This window comes from Protopterus annectens, chromosome 3.part1 (genome assembly GCF_019279795.1).
Source record: "Protopterus annectens isolate FY-2018-M chromosome 3.part1, PAN1.0, whole genome shotgun sequence".
Classification (NCBI taxonomy): domain Eukaryota; kingdom Metazoa; phylum Chordata; order Ceratodontiformes; family Protopteridae; genus Protopterus; species Protopterus annectens.
Window position 1 is genome coordinate 1,865,851,087 of NC_056732.1, and position 8,163 is coordinate 1,865,859,249.

An 8,163-nucleotide genomic window follows, 5' to 3' on the forward strand; every position below is an offset into this window, starting at 1 on the left:
GGTAAGGTCCATGATGCTTTGCAGATGAGGCTAAGGCAGGCTGATGGATCTGTAGTTCTTTGGGTCAGTGGAAGCACCACCTTTGTGGAAGGGAATAACGGCGGCTGTTTCCCATTTAGCTGGTATGAAGCCGGTGCTTACATTATGCTTACATTATGTTTGAAGAGTACCCAGTAATTCATGTTGGAGCCCATGTAGGATGCAGCCTGGGATGTTATCAGGTTCCATAGATACTGTGTTTTTGGCCTTAGAGTGGGCATTTACAACCTGCTCTGCAAACATAATGTTTATTCGGAAATGAAAGTTTGTGACAGAAAATAGTCTTGCAAGAAATGTTGCATTTTACCTCAGGTTTGTAGATGACTTGTGTTTTTTTATTTGGAAAGGGGAAGAAGTTAGTTTTAATAAGTTTTATGATTACCTTTCCACTGCTAGTTCATCTTTAAAATTTAAGAAAACTTTATCAACAGAGAATTTAGATTTTTTAGATGTAATGATTTTTAAAGACAAGAATGGGACCTTAGGCACTCAGCTTTATAGAAAACCTGCAGAAAGGAATGCATACTTGCATCAACATGGTATGCATCTGCAATTTATGTTTGAAAATGTAGTGAAGCATCAACTTCTAAGGGTAGTGAAACTGAATACAAATTATGGTAATATGGACATACAAATAGACAATATTGTTTCAGATTTTGCGAAGAGAGGTTTTGATAAGAAAAAAGTGACTAACATCTGTGATGAGATTGTGAAACATAGGGCAACCATTGCCAAACTGATTTTTTTTGAGGGAAACAGGACAGGAAGCAGTTACAAAGAGTAAACAGAACAGAATTAGATGTTGACTTCTAATAAGAACACTAGAAGTATAGAGCAAATACTTAACAAATACTGGCACAATCTTATATGATATACTTGAGCCGAGTGCTATAATCACTGAAAAAACAAATTTTGGGTATAAGAAAAGCCACAATCTAAAACAAATGTGTTACAAAGAACAGACATGAGTGAATGAATGTATACACTCTAAAAGAAGAGGTACATCTAAATGTGGCAGGTGTAGTTTTTTGCAGTTTTATAGATGTGAGTAAGGTTTTTACACATCCAGTGACAGGAAAGGAAGTTAAACAAATGGCATATGGTAACTGTGAAACACATTAGTCTGCTTAGCTGTATGTAATGTATGTCAAGCATACTGTACAGGAAAAACAAATCAGAAGTTTAAAGAGCACATTTCCAGCCATCTATCTGAAATAAGATGAGATGTTAACTAACGCTTTATATAAACATATGAAAGAGAAAGGAGTAAATCATACCTTTGCATTTTCTATTCTTAATGTAGTAAATGACACAATTCATGGAGGGAATATTAATTGTAGGACAGAGGTAGAGGAGTTGGATTGGATTTTACGCCTTAGGGCTCACATTTTACCAGGTTTAAATAGCAGTGTCTCTTTAAAACCTATGCTGAAAGATTTGCATAAACAAATCTAATTGAAGATGCTATGATGTGACTGAGATGCTGTTTAATGGGTTACTTGTGTTGCTTGTTTTACTTTGCCTGAGGAAGCCTTATGAGGCGAAAGTTTTTACTAGCAATATTAAGTTTGAATAAAGCTTTTTTATCGAGCGATTCATGGTTTCAGTGACTTTGTATTGATTTTATTTTTTTTATTTGAAGTACACTGGTTTTTTTTTTTCATTACTAGCTGTTTTTTATATTTGGTATTAACTAGAAATGCTATGCAACACCAAATATGCAGGAACAGAGACTTCCTGGATTTTATAACTACTAACTCCCTGGGCCAGATTGTGAATATGCAGACCAGGAGCACAAACATACTTGATGTTGTTCGCACCAATATGGGACAGTACTGCACACCGCCTAGTACAGTACCCTTTCTGGTAAGGTCTAACCACAGAATAAAACCCGAAACCCAGCGAACGTTGGAATGTTCAGGAACTACTCTAAGGCTAATTTACTTCTATTATGGGATACCTGGCAAGATTTCAAGCCACCATAAACCCTGAAAGCTGTGGAGCATATTGTTAATTATTTTGAGGAAGCTGTACCCACCAGGAATAAGTGCAGAACATAATCAAAAAACAAGCCACCATGGTGGGATCACAACATCAGTAGGCTATACAACATAAGGAAGAAAATAATGACAAACATTAGGAGAGGTGGCACCCAGCAGGTACAAGCACTCTCATCAAACCAAATAAACAACTGAGGGGGCAAATGAAGTCTACCAAAGCCTGGTTTGAAGTAAATCTGGCATTTCAGGCCGAGGGCAACCACAAGGCATTATTTAGCTATGTCTGCAACCTCAAAGGCAATACACAATTGTGTGCAGAGCCCATTGTTAATGGAGCCACCAGTACTGAGCCAGAAGATATAGCAAACCTACCGGCAGAGAAATTAATCTCTAACTTTACCTCTCTCTCCTCCACAACCACCCCTCAAGAAATACTATTACTAAGAAACAAGTCCACAATGCTCTCTCTGGAATCACTATTTAACTGTAGCCTCCAAACAGGCTTTGAGCCCTCACAAACAGAGAACAGCAACAGTCATCCCTTTGCACAAAGGTGGGCCAACTACAACTTCTGGAAACTAAAGACCCATAAGTCTCATTAGTCTCATATGCAAAGCCATGGAAAGAATTATCATAGAAATGATTGATAATGACATAGGAAACCTCCAAATAGTGGATTCAACTCAATTTGTTTTTCTTCTAATCAGGTCCCAAAACAATGGATGAGGGCAAAACTGTTCACACTGTCTACCTTCACCTAGCCTAGACAGTTGACACAATACTTCACTGAGGCATTTTTGACAAACTCAAGAGCTTGGGTATAAATTCTTTTGTCACCTAGTGGATAGCTAGACCCAGGAACTTAGAAGTGGGGAGTCCACCTTTACAAAGAGGCTGTTCACAAGCAGAGTCCCTCAAGAATCAGACATGGGATCACTTCTTTTTGGCATTTACTTCTCTGGAATGAAGGGCAATGTCAAGGGCATCTAGTGGACCACATTTGCACACAATTGCAAATTAGGAGCAGTCATAGAATCTGCCAGCAGTACTAAATTTCTCCAGGAAGGGCTGACATGGATTAAAAATAAATGCCAAGAAATGCATAATAGCATCCTATGGGAAGTCATCTACCCCTGGTAACTCATATTGACAGCACACCCCTAAGAGTCGACCCAGGAGTCAGGGACTTGGGAACACAAGTAGACATCTAGCCTTTGACCATTATATGTCTACAGTAGCTAGGAAATGATTCTATGTTGTGCAACTTATAAAAAAAAGGCATGGCATCTAGGTCAAAGGCCGTCATTGTCCCACTATATTCAGCATTTATTAGACCTATTGCTGCGTACATTGCCCCCTTTGGTGTGTATCTAAAGAGGCACATCCAACAATTACAACATCCACACAAGTTCCTCACTAAAATAATACAGGGCATAAGTAACATGTCCTACACAGACCACCTCAAAGAACTATCCCTATATTCTGTCTCCTGCAGCCTGTTTTGGGGAAATCTATGACTGGCATACAAGGCATTGTTAGACCCCACCCTGATAAAACTCATACATATCTACAAAGCAAACAGCACCAACATTACCCATTCTAAATGCATAAACCTTGTCGGTGATATGAATAGGACCTGCTAGTGAGACAGGTATGTACCTGTAACCCCTTCTGTGAATAGACTCTATCCATGTAAAGCAGAGTTCCTTCATAACCGAATTCAAGTGTAACTTGGACATTTACATGAAGAACAGGGAATTCATCTCTGGTTTAGTATCTTTGCCTCTAATGGAACATGCAGCCGGTAAATAGGCCCTTTCTTATAAATGTACCAAATCACAAGCTTATGCTTACACTTATCAAGGGTAACAGAACTTGGAAACATTTGGGATGCATGGCTTGGCTTAAAAAAACCCTAGTGGCCATTAGTCAAGCACATACATATGAACCTATGAATCAGTTGTACCTAACAAAGTTAAGCAAAATGTCCAGTTCCAGAATATTTCTCTGTTTTGAGAAGTGATAGTGTATTAAAATGTTTCTTTTCCATTATTAAATGTTGTTGTAAATGTGATATCCATTATATCAGTATGCTGGGTTAAGGCAATAAAAGGACCTTTTAAAGTTCCTTTGGTAAGAGGGTTATGCATGGACAGCATGGAAAGTGATAGCACAACCTATAGATAAAGGAGGGGTTGGAATGCTACAACCTATAGTTAGAGGAGGGGTTGGAATGCTACAACCTATAGATAAAGGAGGGGTTGGAATGTTACAACCTATAGATAAAGGAGGGTTGGAATGTTACAACCTATAGATAAAGGAGGGGTTGGAATGCTACAACCTATAGATAAAAGAGGGGTTGGAATGCTACAACCTATAGATAAAAGAGGGGTTGGAATGCTACAACCTATAGTTAGAGGAGGGGTTGGAATGCTGCATGCAGAAGCCCATGTGACAGTTAATCTGTTTCCATTACTGAGTTAAGTGGAAGTATGGTTCTTTTGTGGTTGAAGAAATTATTCACAGTGGTCACAAATAAAGAAGACATCATGAATTGGACCTGATTTGAAGAGTACCAGTTTGTCTTGTGATTCTGATTTGTATTTTTGAGCAGGCAAAATAATAAACTTTTGATAATACCTCTGAGTTGTAGGGCAAAACTGAAATTGTACTACATTTTTCACTGTTAGAATTGATTGCTTAATCTGAAAGACTATATAACCAGCTCAGGAACAGTTGCTAGGTCAGTCAGTGATGGGCTGTTTAAACAACATGGGAATTATATGGATAAGATGTTTTTCAAATGAAAAAGCTTGATTTAATTTGTAATCAAAATTAATGTGCTCTAGAAGAAGGAAAAAAAAGCATAATGTTAATGACAGATGGGGCAGTGGTATGCTAATTACAGTGTTGGACAAATTAATAGAAATGTTGACAAAAAATGGAAATCTTAGTTTCTGTAGTGACTTTCAGTCTGGCATTTGCAAAAATGCACAAAATCATTTCATTTTGCTAATTCACTAAGAAAATCTGTCTTTTACAGGTTGTATCTGAGCAGCCAAGTGCTCTAGATTGTTTGTGTGTGTGTGTCTATACATATATTTTGGTTGAAAGGCCATGGCCATGATCAAGATATGCTGTTCATGTTGTGCGAAATTAGGGTGTTCTGCATTTTGACTATCGCACATTGCATTGGCCTCTTAGCAGGTTGAGACCTATGGCCTGATTTGCTGTGAACCAACCCCATAAATTCCAGCACTGTACTGCACTCCAACAACTCAGTTGGCTTGAATTACCCAATATCCTGTCACTCAACCAACTCATCATTGCACACAGCATCGTCCACAATCCTAATCACTGCCCTGCTCTCCTCAACATTGTTGAGGTAAACACAAACCCCAGGTCCCTGAGATCGTCAGACAAACTTATCCTAAAGGTAAAAAAATCCAAAAACTATTACGGAGACTCGCTTTATCCTAATAAAATATCCAGCTCATGGAACCTATTGCTACAGGAAATGCGTAATAATCCTGACAGCTGCACATTTAAATTACTTTTAAAAGAACATCTCATTAGCCATTGGTTATGCTGCTGTACCCACCCAGGCTGACTCCTCCAGCCTGACTGATCTACTCTAAGGTCATACATATTTCTGTATTTCAAAGCTATTTTATACTTGTGTGGCTTTCACTCTTCCTCCAAACCATTATTTTTTGAACTTTTTGATTCCTTCTCTTTATTCCTTCAAAAAGAAAAAACAGAAAAAAGATAGTGATTAAATAGTATCCTGGTGTAAGCTTCGTATCCTGTACATTATATATAATCTACTGTACCCGTTTTCAATGTATTTAAAATTTGTAACTTCCTTTATCTGGTTTGGAACTTCTTTTATTTATTTATTTATTTGCATTATTGTTAGTTTAACTACTTGTCTTGGAGTTTTTTTCTCTCCGTGTCTCCACTGAAAACAGTCCCCCGGCCCAGTCAGTCACTACACAGTAAACAAATGTAAAATAAAATAAATAAATAAAAATAGAAAGTTGTTGCATAGTGACGGTGCTCCACAGTCTTAAAAATGGGTAAGTTGGCTCACTTAATGCCACAAAAGCATGCATAAGCTGAGATTCTGCTCAAAGGTGTTCCTGGATCAGAAATCTCCAAGAAGGTCAGAGTTACTTGCCTGTCAGCTGAATTTGGAAGAAATTGAATACCGAAGGAATGCTGGAACAACAGTCTGATACAGTGAGTTCCAGAACTGTTTGATGGAGACTTCTGGACGCTGGGTTTTAAAATATTCTAAGGAGTTGTACAGCTGCAATCAAAAAAAAATAGTGAAATCTTTTCATAGTCTAATTTGAATTGACAGTCCCATCCCCCCACATTTTGATAAATGTGTTGCTACTTTTCAAGAATTACAAGAAACATATTTTTCTGGCTTTTCTCTGAATGTTACAGACATCTTTAATACTACATTTGTCATCCTAAAGTGTAAAATAGTATAAACAGCAAACAAACATTAAAGCTTAGCGTTTCCATACTGTGATGCTGCTTATGTAAATTTGTCAAAAGGGATGACAACTGTCTTTGAACCATTGACATTCATTTGTTCTGTATTGCTATGAAAGGCATGGCTACATGTGAAAAGACGGTGGAAATCAGTTTCACACCTCTATCTTTTTTACTGCAATTTCTGATTTACTGATATCAGCAGGAATAATTACACATACAAGATTATCAGCAGTACATGACTACAAATTTCTCTGTGTCTGTGGTATTTCATGCAAATGTAGAAAAAATCCTCTTCAAATTATGTGAGAAGTTAAGTTTAAAAGTAGATGGTCTTTTCCTTCCTTTGATTCCAAGGCAAGGAAATTAAGGATGTTCTTCATGTTTAACTGTTGCAGTCATCACATTTGGGTTATCTGCTTGCAGTAGCCCTCAGTCAGCCTGATTATCAAAGTCTTGGGTCCTGCATCTGTTGCTGTCTCATCTTCCATGACGTCAGGTAGTCAGGGGTATAAAGCATGCAGCCGACACCATTACATCAGTCTTTCTAGCCATGCGGTGCCCGAAGCAGAAGCAGTTCGCAAGTGCCGGTCGTCCGATTCCTGAAATTTTCATTTTTGAGTTTCAAAACCGAAGTTTTCAACTAAAGCTAAGTACCCAGTTGGGGAAACTTTTTCTTGCTCTAAACCGATGTCAGTAAAAGTCAATAATTGTATTTCTTGTGGAAAGCAAATACCTCATAAAGATTTTCATTCATACTGTATTCCTTGCCTAGGCCCTGACCACGACATACCTCGCTGTCAGTTTTGTGCCTTATTTAAACCATGAACCATTAGTCGTCGGTATATTTTCGCTTCTAAATATTTTAGTACTCTGTTCAATTATCCAGATATGCCTTCGGTAAGCCACCCGACTACCGACATTCCGTAAAAATGCAAAGATAAAGACAGAGACAGGCCGCCTAGGTCCAAAGCTGCCGACGATGCTTCTCCTAAGCTAGTCGCCAGTTCGCCGGTACTCCGTGAGGTGTTTTCGCAGCCCCTGATAACCACTACTTCAGATTCGCAGGCCTCTACAGAGACCCATTCGGAGTCCGGTATGCCGCGAGATGCTTCAACTGTGGAACCTGCGGATGTCTCTACCTTGGATGGGTCCAGAGCCGCTGTGCAGGCACTGGCTTCTGAGGGTGTATTCAGGTCTACTGACTTGCATGTTAAACCGACGCCATCTTCTTCTTCAAGGCCTAAAACTCGAACCATGCCTAGGAAACCGATGCCCAGACCGCATGGTCAGGCCTCTATGCCTAAAAAACAAATGATAAGAATGGCTGAAGACCTTATTACTTTAATCAGGGGAAGCCAGCCTTCCCCCTTTGAGACCTAGAACTGCATTTGCTTATGATACTTCTGACCACGATTCTGAAATTTCTGTCTCCTCTGATGACCAGGATTTACCTTTATCTACCTATGAGGATTCTGATGCAGAGGATTCTATTCCCTCTGCTTCTCCCCCAAAGGATTTTTCTTTTGGTAAAACCTTGCATACTCTTAGGGAGCATTTTCACTGGGAAAGCCAGGATTACTCATATTCTAAAAAGAGGCTTAGAGATTTCTTACTC